General features: G+C 40.7%; 1 protein-coding gene across 4 annotated transcripts in view; it reads right to left on the reverse strand.

Annotated features, from left to right (window-relative positions):
• The window catches only part of PLEKHM3 (pleckstrin homology domain containing M3), a 208,537-nt gene extending 195,348 nt beyond the window's left edge, over positions 1–13,189 (reverse strand). For 2 of the 4 annotated variants that reach the window (XM_069578166.1, XM_069578164.1), the window contains exons 1-2: positions 13,016–13,186; positions 12,519–12,745 (exon numbers count right to left, since the gene is read on the reverse strand). The gene's annotated coding sequence lies outside the window, so the exon portion shown is untranslated. Of the gene's footprint in view, positions 1–12,518; positions 12,746–13,015 lie in introns of all 4 variants that reach the window. The other 2 variants (XM_069578165.1, XM_069578162.1) reach the window with 1 other exon arrangement.
• Between the last annotated feature and the right edge of the window lie 336 nt (positions 13,190–13,525).

The raw sequence follows: 13,525 nt of genomic DNA on the forward strand, positions 1-13,525 counted from the left end.
AGCAACTGAACAACAACTGCAACATGGAGGTGGCGTCTTAGCTAAATCAGCTAACATGAAATGTCCACAACGAAGGCAATGGCCCCTCCAAGGACATCAACTGAGACCCAGCTATGCAAGACACCCTAAAAGCTAGGGAAGAAGCTTTCTAGATTAGCCTCTTTAGATTTAAAGATGTCATCAGCTCATACAACTATTTGACTTTATTGAGAGTAACTGTCTTCATGCGCATGGTTTAGTGCGTGGTTTATAAAGCACTTGATAAGTTTCTTGATAAAATTTTGTAGTAATCTCAACAAAGAGAGGTAAGTAGAGAAGCAGGATTATTTTTTAGAGATGATGAAAGAGACCAAAATAACTCATCTATTGTCAGTCGAAGGCCCCATAGGAAAGAAAAAGAAGTTCCTGCAATCCCTGTCTAATTACTGAGTACAAGTTAACTTTTAAATCACCTTAAATCACTCAGGGACCCTGATGCTAGAAGGACCATAAACAAGGACTAAGTAAGCTGAATTCAATCCATGAGCCACCCAGTTTTGAGTTTGTTTGATGGGACAGAGGTGTAGCAACAAGAAAAACACACATTTCTGACACCAGGAGAGGGCTGATGGCTCAGCACTGCCTTCTAAGCTGAATGACCTCCGGTAAGTCAGGCTGACTCAGGACTTCTTTGCCCTTCTTATCTGCAAAGTGGAAATCCTGCCAATGCCTGTATCCCTCAAAGCATCTCTCCATTAGAGAGCTGTAATGCACAAATGCACACAATATATGCGAAATTTTTGTAACATCTAAAACATTTACTATTCCTATTAGAAGCTAGTAGATTCCTAAACACACAAACATTTATATTCAACAAGCACTCACAGAGGATGGGCCAAGTATCCAAACACTATGTTAGATGATACTAGGGTCACAAAACACAGCTTCTGCCCTCAAAAAGCTTGTGAGGAAACACAACAAAACCAAGTATATAAAGCACTCTAACAGAAGTATACAAAAGGTGTTACAAGGACATAAATAAGAATTATCACAAATCAAGGCACAATAAAAGGTCTTAAGTGACAAAGCACAATTAAATCACATAATAACATGTACACAGAGATGACTTCAGCTGAAAGAAACCAAAGACAGAGGAAACAAATGTACAAACAAAACTAATCAGAGCTGCTCTAGAAATGATGCTTCTGGCATCATTCATGCTGGCATGAAGCTGTCAACTTACTGGAATATCTTGAAGGGTGTCACCAAAGGGTGAGCTCACCGTGAACTCACCACTGCACAAACGGGAGGCAGGCATGCAGAGTGCTTCCTCACAAGCTGCCCAAGTCTCTACGACCCATGGGAACATCCCTGGCCAAGAGAAGCCTCTGCTGGGTGGCTGAGATGTCATGAGAAATGAACCCATGCCTCACTTCCTGTTGACTTAATTTCTTAGGTCACCACAGCTGGTTGGCAGAAGGGAGAATACTCACCACTTTAACCTTCAAAGCAACAACCAGCTTACGTGTGAGCATGTATTCACAGAACTGGTTCCTCTGGGCATTTAGGGTGAATGTACATGAGAGGTAATTATTTGATTTTTTTTCTTGCCTCGGTACACTTGAACCTGCTTAAATATGAGCCCAGATCTTTGTTAAATGGTACCCAGAGAGTACCAGAACCACAATAAGGTCTAAGCAGAAGGTGACTCACTTCTTATTTGAAAGGATGGAGGTACCCAGTGATGATGGGCTGCTTCCACAACTTCTCCCTCCTTTTTGGACACAATTTTTGACAATGACCTTGGTTGGCTACCAAGCAGCCTCTTACCAATTCTCTCAGGAAACAAATGAGGCTGCCAAAAGCAGACAAAACATTGTCTTTGACCCTCAAAGATAAGGACAAGGCAAGGTAAAAATAAGAAGACAAGTCTTTGCTATTTTACTAAAGTACAACACATAGGCCAAAAAATTCTCTGTCCATCATATAGACAGAGGAAAAGTTTACAAAGTACGAAAAAGAAGAACACTAAAAACTACATTTTCACCTCTAAATCTTGGTTTAAATTCCTTTTATTATGGACCATTGGGCTTCCCAGGTGGCTAAAGAATTCACCTGCTGACACAGAGACCTGGGTTCGATCCCTGGGTTGGGAAGATGCCCTGGAGGACAGCATGGCACCCCGCTTCAGTATTCTTGCTTCAAGAATCCCATGGACAGAGGAGCCTGGCAGGCTACAGTCCACTGTGTCACAAAGAGTCTGATATGACTGAGCATGCATGCATGCATAGACTATTATCATTAGCATGAAATGGATTTTTACGAAACAAGTCTGCAATGCAAAAACCCTCCAAAGTTGAATTCTGAAGCTCTGATTGTCCTATTTCTCTGTTTTGATCTGACATTAGGATGATACGCTTACAGTAGTTGGGATTCAAATAGTTCCCCAGCATCGGAAATGACTACTACTAAAGTCTTCAAAAATGCCCTGCAGAGGACTCCTTCAGTGTAGATGGACATAAGTTAAAGGCGGAAGGGTGTATTTAACAAAAACTTTAAAAAACTACACAGAGTTCTTACAGCTCCTATGCCAAACCCAAGATTTAAGTCATTGTAACATTTACTGAGCACTTCAGTTCAGTTCCATTCAGTCACTCAGTTGTGTCTGACTCTCTGTGACCCCATGGACTGCAGCATGTTAGGCCTCCCTGTCCATCGCCAACTCCCGGAGTTTACTCAAACTCATGTCCATGGAGTCGGTGATGCCATCCAACCATCTCATCCTCTGTCATCCCCTTCTCCTCTTGCCTTCAATCTTTCCCAGCATCAGGGTCTTTTCCGATGAGTCAGTTCTTCTCATTAGGTGGCCAAAGTATTGAAGCTTCAGCTTCAGCATCAGTCCTCCCAATGAATATTCAGGACTGATTTCCTTTAGGATGGACTGGTTGCATCTCCTTGCAGTGCAAAGGACTCTCAAGAGTCTTCTCCAACACCACAGTTTAAAAGCATCAATTATTCAGCACTCAGCTTTCTTTACAGTTCAACTCTCACATCCACACATGACTACTGGAAAAAAGTGCTATTGAGCACTTACTAAAGTGATTATGTGAAGCCTTGTATCTTCATTATGCTATTAAATCCTCCCAGCAACCCTATCAAAGAGTTGCTGCTATTATTATTATTACCACTTTACAGATAAGGGACTTGAGATTTAAAGAAATGCAGTAATACCTTGTCCAAGCTAATATGGCCAGTAAGTGAGTGGAAACCAGCCTCTAAAATGCACATACCAGCCAGTAGAACAACAGCAAACTAATTACCTTGAGATAACACAGCTAGAATTTTACACATAAGGTACTTTGAATGTTAATTTCAAACAGTAAGAACTTTAATAATTATTTTTAAATCTTTCTATTTGTGTATCCCACAACTCAGAAAGTTAACTGCTAAATATACTTAATTTACAAAAAAAAAATCACCTCTGTACTATTTCTGTGTCATTGTAAATTCTCTAAGGGAATGGTGAATGAGAGGTGCCTTAACAAACAGAATAAAAGGCTGTTCTAACTAGCTAACCTCAATTCTCTGAAGTGACCTTGGACATACTGCTTGGAATGTCTGCAAGGGTATAATAACTGTGACTCCATTTTGGCCAAACAAGTGCTTTCAAAATGTTTACATAGTCCTAATTGCCCTAACCTTTCACTAATGTTTACCAAAGACATCATTTTTCATTTAGCCAATAAATAGAAACACTTGTAAAAATGTTTGCTTTAAAAAAAAAAAAACTAACCCTGCAAATAAGTAATTCTGTCAAAAGAACTGAAAGGAATATTTTCAAGTTAGATGTGACTATAGGTAATTCAAACATGCTTCAGCTATTAAGGCACATCCAAATAAACTAACTAAACTTTTTTTTTGGGGGGGGGGCGGGGTGACAGGTAGATAGAGGGACAAATACCAGTATATATGGGATTCAAACAAAATAACAAAGTTGACCCACAACTTTCAGTCTTGTTTCTTTAGATGACATGCCCAGGTTTCATATGACCCCACTATAGTGAAAATATAGATATGATATCTGACCTTTTAGTGACGGGTAATTACTTTTGGACCACAAGGTCTGGAATTAGAAAACCTGAGTTTGAAGCGTCCATGCACCACTACTACTTGTTAAGTCATTTGAACCTGAATTCTAGTTCTTTCAATGTAGGTCAAATAAGGATTCCTGTCCTACCTCCTCCAAAGACTGTTTTGGAGTGCAAATCAAATGACATAATGTAAGTGCTTTGAGAACTCAAAAGCAGGGTACAGGATACTGACAGGTGTCGTCTGGATGGTACCAGGGAAAAGGTCACCACAGTCTTTTTGATCTCTCCCATTACAAACCAACAAACTAGTGGAGAGAGTGGTGACAGCAATCAGTTTTGGAAGCTCTGAGACAAGGTTTTAATTTACTCAAGGGTTCCTCCTGCACTATTCAGGCAGCATTAGTTTCTGTGCTTTCTGGTGGTCTTAGAATGGAAGGATTCACTAGGACTAGATTCAGGGTGATTCAAAAGGAACATTTCTTCTCAAAGAAGCAATAATGAACAAGTAACATCTTCCCTTGTCCCCCAAGTTCCTTTACAGCTCGGACACTTTGTCCCTTCTCCTATTCCAAGTTCCTTAAAGAAAAAAAAATTTTTTTTTAAATTCTCTGACTCTACTTCTCACCATGTGGAAGCACTCTGATTCTGCCTCAGGTGAAACTGCACAGGCAGAGGTCAGCAGCAATCTTCTTATTGCCAAACCCGGGAGACTTTTCACTCCACAACTGCCTGACCTCTCAGTAGTACTGAACTATTGAATACTCACTCTTTACATCGCTCTCTTGAATGCATTAACACGGTCTCTTCCAGCACTTCTCCTTTATCTCTGTATGCTCCTTTCAGTCCCTTGTATGAGCTCCCTTTCCTGTGCCCTTATCACTTTGCTGACAAAGGTCTGTACAGTCAAAGCTATGGTTTTTCCAGTAGTCATGTATGGATGTAGAGCTGGACCATAGAGAAGGCTGAGCACCAAAGAATTGATGCTTTTGAACTGTGGTGTTGGGGAAGACTCTTGAGAGTCCCTTGGACAGCAAGGAGATCAAACCAGTCAATCCTAAAAGGAAACCAACCCTGAATATTCATTAGAAGAACTGATGCTGAAGCTGAAGCGCCAATACTTTGACCAACTAATTCGAAAAGCCAACTCATTTGAAAAGACCCTGAGGCTGTTAAAGATTGAAGGCAAAAGGAAAAGGAGGTGGCAGATAGCCTCACCAACTCAATGGACATGAATCTGAGCAAACTCTGGCAGATAGTGAAGGACAGGGGAGCCTAGTATATTGCAGTCCATGGGATCTCAAAGAGTTGGACATGACTGAGTGACTGAACAACAAAATGCCCGTATCATAATGTAGGTGCTCCCCTATTTTCCTCATAACCCTCTTATTTAGTTCCTTTTCCCCTGGGTGGTCTTCTCCATCCCTGTGGCTTTCTGTAGAAGTCCACGTGGAGATGAGAAGTATTACTCTCCTGAGCTCAAGACTCACACATGCCACTGCCTTTCAGACATCCCCTAACTCCTAACATGCACGAAACCCAACTCCTCATCTAACCCTCTGCCTGCCCTCCTCTTGGCATTCTCCACAGAGTGAAGAATATCATCATCCTTGACCCTACTGGCTCCCTCCCCCCAAAATCACTCTGAACAGCAAGTCATGTTAATTCTACTTCTCTGAGATCTGCCAAATTTATCCCTTTCTCTCCTTCTTTACAACCTTCGTTCAGACACCAGCCAGTTTCCTCCCTTTACTTTTTTCCTTCCACTAATCCATTCACTACACTGCAGTCAGAGAGGGCTTTCTAAAAATATTGATAAAACTGTTATTTTCTGGATAAATCTTACTATTCCTTAACACTGCCTATAAGAGCTCCGATCCACTTATTTTTCTAGGGTTACCTCTTAAATCTCCATCATCTCTTATCCTGTACCCCCACCACCACCCCCCCACACACAGGCACAGAACTTAGTCAGTTCTCATTCAGCCTTCAGGTCTTTGCTGAGGTACCACTTCTTCCCTGACCTCCCATGTCCATTCTGGACATCCCTCTTATGAGGTACCACAGCACACATATTTTCTCAATTATAATGCTTTTCACTCTGTAAAAATAGCCTGTTTACTTGTCTGTCTCCCCTGCTAGATGGCAACCTTCACAAAGGCAAGATTGTGCCTTTTTCCTTCAAGATTGTATCTCTGGCTCCAAGTATAAGAGGTATGTGTCAAGGTATAAAACAAGTGCTCAATTCTTACTTGTCTAATTAACAAACCAATGAATCCCTGAGGGTGGAAGAGAAGTTGTTCTGGAAAAGTTTATGAGAAAAGATCATTTAGCTAATTTCCTGGAGCATAAAAACTGTTGGTTACATTTCCAATGTTTTCTAATCTATACTACACGTTCCTTGTTCTATGAAAATCTATAATCACATCTGTAGACTTCGGAGTGAAATGGACATTTAGCAATTTTGCAGTTGGATAAATGTCCACAGGTAAAACGGATAATACAGACCAAGGCAGCTTCAGTTTGCACTGAATTATAAATTGGTTACACTAATCATGGTAACTAGGTGAATAATCTCTTCCATACTCATAAATGTGACATATCATCAGGGGATCAAATGTAAAACACAAAACTCAAATTGACAGTTAATGAGTGTATGAAAAACAAAAAAAATGTTAGTGAAAAATAGCATGCCTGACATCTCAACACAATGGCCTCTATATTTTGACTTTGGTTTTTTGCTCATAACTCATGTTGCCGCTAACATTAACTACACTCATGGACCAAATAAACCTCTTACCCAACTGTCAACATGAAGGCGAATGATGTGGGCTTTTTATTGCTGTCTGGTAAAACCTACAGTAGACAGTGAAGCAGAGCAAACATGGGCATGGGATTCACTGCTGGTGGTTATGCTTACCACACTCTCACTCAGTGCCCAGTTCTCTGAATTATTTAGCTTGCACCAGAAACTCCAAGCTAGAATACGGTTCAGCTACTTAAGAACCAAATACTAAATCCACTCTACAAGAAAAAGGAAAAAGAAAAAAAGCAATTCCTTGTTAGATATTCCTCAACACAGTTTCTTTTAAAGGGTAAACATGCCCCCTGAAGAAAATCAGCATTTGGCTAACAGCCAGTGGGGCAAGAGACACTTCCAGGACTTTCCTACAGATGCGGAGGAGAGGGCATATCGAACTATCAAAGGAATAGTAGGAAAACGAGGAGGAGCGGCAGTGGTCTGGGGCTCCTGGAAACTGTCCGGAGACAGAGAATCCTAAACATTCTACCCAACCGGTCTAACCTTTTCAGGTTTCTACTAAAATCAGGTTTTCTGAAACCAGTAATTAAAATAGTACCCTACAACCTGCCTGCTTCTTAAATATGTAAATGTATGACTTGACTTCACATATCATAGGAAAGCTGCACACAAGATTAAACTGGAATACAGTATGTTAAATACTTGATAAATATTCAGGAAGTATTACCTTTATATGGTTTTTAATGCAGATGTTACCAGCCTAGTTTGGTTTTCCTAGTAACAACATGCAATGGTTTTTTTTGTTTGTTTGTTTGTTTCGATAATGGCTATATAGCCATCATAGTTCTTTGTTTTCCACTTGTATAATTAACCTGAGTCTATGGCCCAAAGCCTAAAATCCATCAATCTATGAGAAAACAAAGACTTAAGGAAACTCAACCACAAGCTTCCTTATTCTATTATTTCAGTATGATACTCATCCATCCTTCTACCATAAAGCTCACACTGATTATCTGTATTGACAAATAAGTTACCCTACCTTGTGTTCAACCTTCTCAACCATATTTATCATTTCCTATCTCATTGTCTTTCTTTAAAACATCACTTTCTCACACGTTTTAGTTATTTATGAACTTTTATTTTCTCCATTATTTGACTGAACAAGGTCTTAGAGTCATTGTATGCCCCATAGCATAGTTTTAAACAGTATTTAAAATAATATTTGTTAACTATTATGATTATATACAACTACTATATACTTACTGTTAAATGTTTTGAAAATACATAAAAATGTTCAAGGGGAAATAAACTATGCCTAGTCATCCTCCAATGGGAAAAAAAAAAAAGTCCTGCTCCATTTTGGCCCTTTCAGCCTCTTTCCTTATATAGGTATATTTTCTGCTTTTTTAAACATAGTTGAGAGTTATTATGGTCTTCCCTGGTGGCTCAAATGGTAAAGAATTTGCCTGCAATGTGGGAGACTCAGATCCCTGGGTCGGGAAGAACCCCTAGAGAAGGGAATGGCTACCCACTCCACTATGCTTGCCTGGAGAAACCCATGGACAGAGAAGCCTGGAAGACTTCAGTCCATAGGGTCACAAAAAGTTGGACACAGCTGAGCGACTAACACTTTTCACTTACTACACATATATTTCTCTAACCGATCTCCTCCTATTTACCAAAAATTGGTAAATACCTTTCCATACTGTTAAAACGCTTCATAAATATCCTTTTAAAAGTCTCTATAACACCATATCTTTTGACAATACCATAATTAATTCAAACCGTTCCCCTCCTGTTGGCCATTGAGACTATTGTCAATACCTGACTTTTCTAACCAAAGCTATATTAAGCACTTGTGAATGCTAACTTTTTAAATATTTCTTATAAGTTCCCTTGGACAGACTGCTAGAAGTGGAACTACCGGACTGAGGAGTAGACACATTCGTGAGATTTTTCAGACATTCAGCCAACAAGTTTTTCAGAAAGGTTTAACCTCAGTGTACCCCTCACAGCATCTGAGAGTGCCTGCTCTACTGCACACTAACTGATGTGAAGAGCTAGAATTTTTTAAAATCTATGTAAATCTGAGAGCTGGTTGTTGTTTCAATTTATTTGATTAATGGAAAGAGAAAGCTTTTTTTTTTTCTTTTCTATTTGAGAATGCACTTTCATATGACTATTAGCCATTTAGTTTTCTCTTCTATGGATAATCTGTTCCTGTCTTTACGGTCTTCTATTGTGGTGTAGCAAATTCCCACAAACTTAGAACCTTAACACAACATGTATTTCCTCACAATTCTGAAAGTCAGAGTCTGGATGGGGCTGGCTGGGTTCTCAGCTCAGGCTCTCCTTCACAAGGCTGAAATCAAAGCACTGGCCAGGCTGTGTTCCTAACCAATGGCTCTGGTAAAGAAACCAGTTCCGAGCTCATTCATTTGCAGGCCCTCAGTCTGAGTTCCCGATTTCCATGCTCGGTCACCCTCAGCAATTCCAGGTCTCCTGACTTTCTCACATCAAGGCTGTATACTGTCACCCTGCTTATTTAACTTATATGCAGAGTACATCATGAGAAATGCTGGGCTGGAAGAAGCACAAGCTAGAATCAAGATTGCCAGGAAAAATATCAATAACCTCAGATATGCAGGTGACACCACCCTTATGGCAGAAAGTGAAGAGGAACTAAAACGCTTCTTGATGAAAGTGAAAGAGGAGAGTGAAAAAGTTGGCTTAAAGCTCAACATTCAGAAAACAAAGATCATGGCATCTGGTCCCATCACTTCATGGGAAATAGATGGGGAAACAGTGGAAACAGCATCAGACTTTATTTTGGGGGGCTCCAAAATCACTGCAGATGGTGACTGCACCCATGAAATTAAAAGACGTTTACTCTTTGGAAGAAAAGTTATGACCAATCTAGATGGCATTTTCAAAAGCAGAGACATTACTTTGCCAACAAAGGTCCATCTAGTCAAGGCTATGGTTTTTCCACTGGTCATGTACAGATGTGAGAGTTGGACTGTGAAGAAAGCTGAGCGCTGAAGAATTGATGATTTTGAACTGTAGTGTTGGAGAAGACTCTTGAGAGTCCCTTAGACTACAAGGAGATCCAACCAGTCCATTCTGAAGGAGATCGGCCCTGGGATTTCTTTGGAAGGAATGATGCTAAGGCTGAAACTCCAGTACTTTGGCCACCTCATGCGAAGAGTTGACTCATTGGAAAAGACCCTGATGCTGGGAGGGATTGGGGGCAGGAGGAGAAGGGGATGACAGAGGATGAGATGGCTGGATGGCATCCCTGACTCGATGGACGTGAGTCTGAGTGAACTCCAGGAGTTGGTGATGGACAGGGAGGCCTGGCGTGCTGTGATTCATGGGGTCGCAAAGAGTCGGACACAACTGAGCGACTGAACTGAACTGAACTGACTTTCTCAAGGCCGCCTCCAATCCTTCTCAAGCATCCCCTCCATCTTCAATGCAGCAACAACATAGTCAGTCCTTCTCAGGCTTCAGATTGCTCAGATTTCCCTAACCAGAGAACGCTCTCCTCTTTTTACAGGCCCCTTTGATTAGATTTGACTTCCCTGGTGGCTCAGACGGTAAAGCGTCTGCCTATAATGCGGGAGACCAGGGTTTGATCCCTGGGTCGGGAAGATCCCCTGGAGAAGGAAATGACAACCCATTCCAGTACTCTTGCCTGGGAAATCCCATGGACAGAGGAGCCTGGTAGGCTACAGTCCACAAGGTCGCAAAGAGTCAGACAGCACTGAGCGATTTCACTTCACTTTGATTAGATTTGGCCCACCAGCTCATTCTCCTATTTTCTATTCAACTGTGCCATGTAACATAATATGATCAAGGAAGTGACACTTCATCACTGCAACAGGTTCTAGGGATTAGAGTATGCAATCCCAGGGGAGGGGCATTTTCAGAATTGTGTGGGCCACAGCATCTTAGGTGTTGCTTCTAATCATTTGTTTGTTCTCTTTGTGATGTCTTAATTGCATGAATTTACCAAATAAGTGAATCTTACTGATGACTGCCAGAAGGTGCATTTTCACAATAGCAAAGACAGCTGTGGACAGGGCCTGCTAAGTGCTAATAAAGATTCCGAACACAGTGGGTCCTCCATACCTTTGGCTTCCACATCCACAAATTCAACCAATCACAGATTGAAAATATCTGGGAGGAAAACTCCAGAAAGTTCCAGAAGCAAAACTTGAATTTGCTGAGCAACAGACAACTATCTGCAGATTCCCTAATGGCTCAGTGTTAAAGAATCTGCCGGCTAATACAGGAGATGCAGGTTTGATCCCTGGGTCAGGAAGAGCCCCTGAAGGAGGAAATGGCAACCCACTCCAGTATTCTTGCCTGATAAATCCCATGGACAGAGGAGCCTGGTGGGTTTCAGCCTATGGGGTAGCAAAGAGTAATATATGACTTAGCAACTTAAAAAAAAAAGGCAACTATTTACAAAGTATTTTCGTTGAAATTACAGCTATTTACATAGAATATACATTATATTAGGTACTACCAGTGATCTTATAGTACCGAGGAGTCTGGCAGGCTACAGTCCATGGGATCACAGAGTTAGACACAACTGAGTGGCTAACACTTTCATAAGTAATCTAAAAATGATTTAAATTACACCAGAGGATGTGTGTAGGTTAAGTGCAAGGCACTACACCATTTTATATAAAGGTCTTGAGAATTTTTGAATTTTGGTATCTGAGAGGTCTTGGAACTAAGCCCCCTTGTGTATCGAGGGATGACTGTATATAACTTTGCTAACACTGCTGATAAAGATTTAATTGTGGGGAAAGTGACGATATGAAAGTTACTATCCTATTTTTAAGGGTACAGTTCCTGACTGTTAAGTATATTTACCTTGTTGTGCAACTAATCTCTGGAACTCTTCATTTTGCAAAACTGAGACTATACCCATTTACCATTTACTTTTACCATTGCTATATCCTTATGTATTTATTAACAAACATGTATATTGCAATTTCTACAGGTGCTGTTCTAAGAACTTTAAAGATATTTACTCATTTAATCCTCATAATAACCCTATGAGGTCAGTACTGTCATTCCCATACCAAAGATTAAGAAACACAACAAATAAACTGCTCAAGGTTACACAATAGGAAGTGACCAAGCAGGAATTCAAACCCACACTGGCTTTATAGTTCTTGCTATGAACCATTACATTGTGAAAATACTCAGTGTAAAGGCAAACTGATCAGTCATTCATATTATCTCCTTGATGTGCATGACTTTAAAACACTGTTTTATGTGCAATTTACTCTAATATTCTTCTAGTAACTAAAAGTTAGACTATATTACCCAGAAGGACTGCATGTCTACTGATCTTTCAGCCCAGTTTTGATTAAAGCATTTTTTTTGAAGCTAATGAAATAAAAATTGCCTTGTATCTTAAAGGTGTGCCAAAGTAGCTTATGAATGAATACAAATTGCAATTGACTATGACAACTGGAATTAATATATTACAGGAAAAAAGCCTAGATATTTCTCTTTTCCAAGAATAAAGAAAACTTCCAAATAAGTTTACAACAGCATAACTCAATCTCGGTTTAACCTGGTAAATTCAAATCTGTTTTGCTTTGCAAGCTATAAATCTAGATCAGTCTTTATTTGTCATTCATTTGTATATCTTAGTAGTAACTTACTTTATTTGAGGAGTGGGTCTAAAATTTCCGGATCTCAATCTTTTAGCTTAGTAATCCTTTTACAGAAGACCAAATCATGCTTGTCATCAGTCACACAGTGGCATTTACTATATATTAAAAATGAGCAAGGTCAACAGAAGGAACAATCGTTGTAATCTGGGAGCCCTAGTTAGATGCGAATTAAAAGCTCTGCTGAGGCCTCGTTTCTAGGACCCAGGAGGGGAGGACTGAAAAAAAAAAACGCACAGAACAGGATCAGCTATTTCAACTGCTTTCTACTTATATACCTGATTCATAAAAATAAACAGACAATGCATCATATAATCTCCTCTCCACTATTATCCACTGCATTATTGTGCAATTTTCATTCCAGAGGATGAAAGAAATAGCAAAATCACCGCTACCCTAGGGAGCTTCTCGGATATTTACAATGCTGTCATCCCCACACCCTTCCCCCAGTGGCCAGCCAGGCGGCAAAGAAGCAGACAGACGCTCACCTGGCCACCGACTGCTTCTCTCCCTTCACCTGCAGGGCCTGCAACCTACTCCAGGCTGGGGCTAGGTTTCGGCAGCCCGCCCTCCTCACGGTGACAGCCCATTTGGCCAGCGACCACTCCGGCCCGGCTCTCTGTTTACAAGCGCTTCTTGCGGTCCCACACTTAAATGCTTCCTTCCAGCAGCCCGGGAAGCGAGACTCCGACGCACAAGGTTCCAGGCCGCAAGGATTCGTCTTCCCTGCCCTAGGGACCCAGCGCCCGGTGTGGCCAACCACACCCTCCTGGCCTTCTTACCTCTTTGTTTTCTCACAGTCTTCATCACACACTTCTTGAAAACAGTGCTATGTGCCTCAGTCTCCTCTCTGCTCTTCTCAACGCCCAAATGGATGTTTGCAATTCGAAATTTTTACTTGGAACCAACCTGGGACTAGTTTTTAGCAGCTCCCTTGATTAAGAGAATTTGAGAAATAACTTATTTCTAAAAATAGGACTATTAGAACCTAGAGGTTG

Source organism: Ovis canadensis, chromosome 2 (assembly GCF_042477335.2).
Source record: "Ovis canadensis isolate MfBH-ARS-UI-01 breed Bighorn chromosome 2, ARS-UI_OviCan_v2, whole genome shotgun sequence".
Classification (NCBI taxonomy): domain Eukaryota; kingdom Metazoa; phylum Chordata; class Mammalia; order Artiodactyla; family Bovidae; genus Ovis; species Ovis canadensis.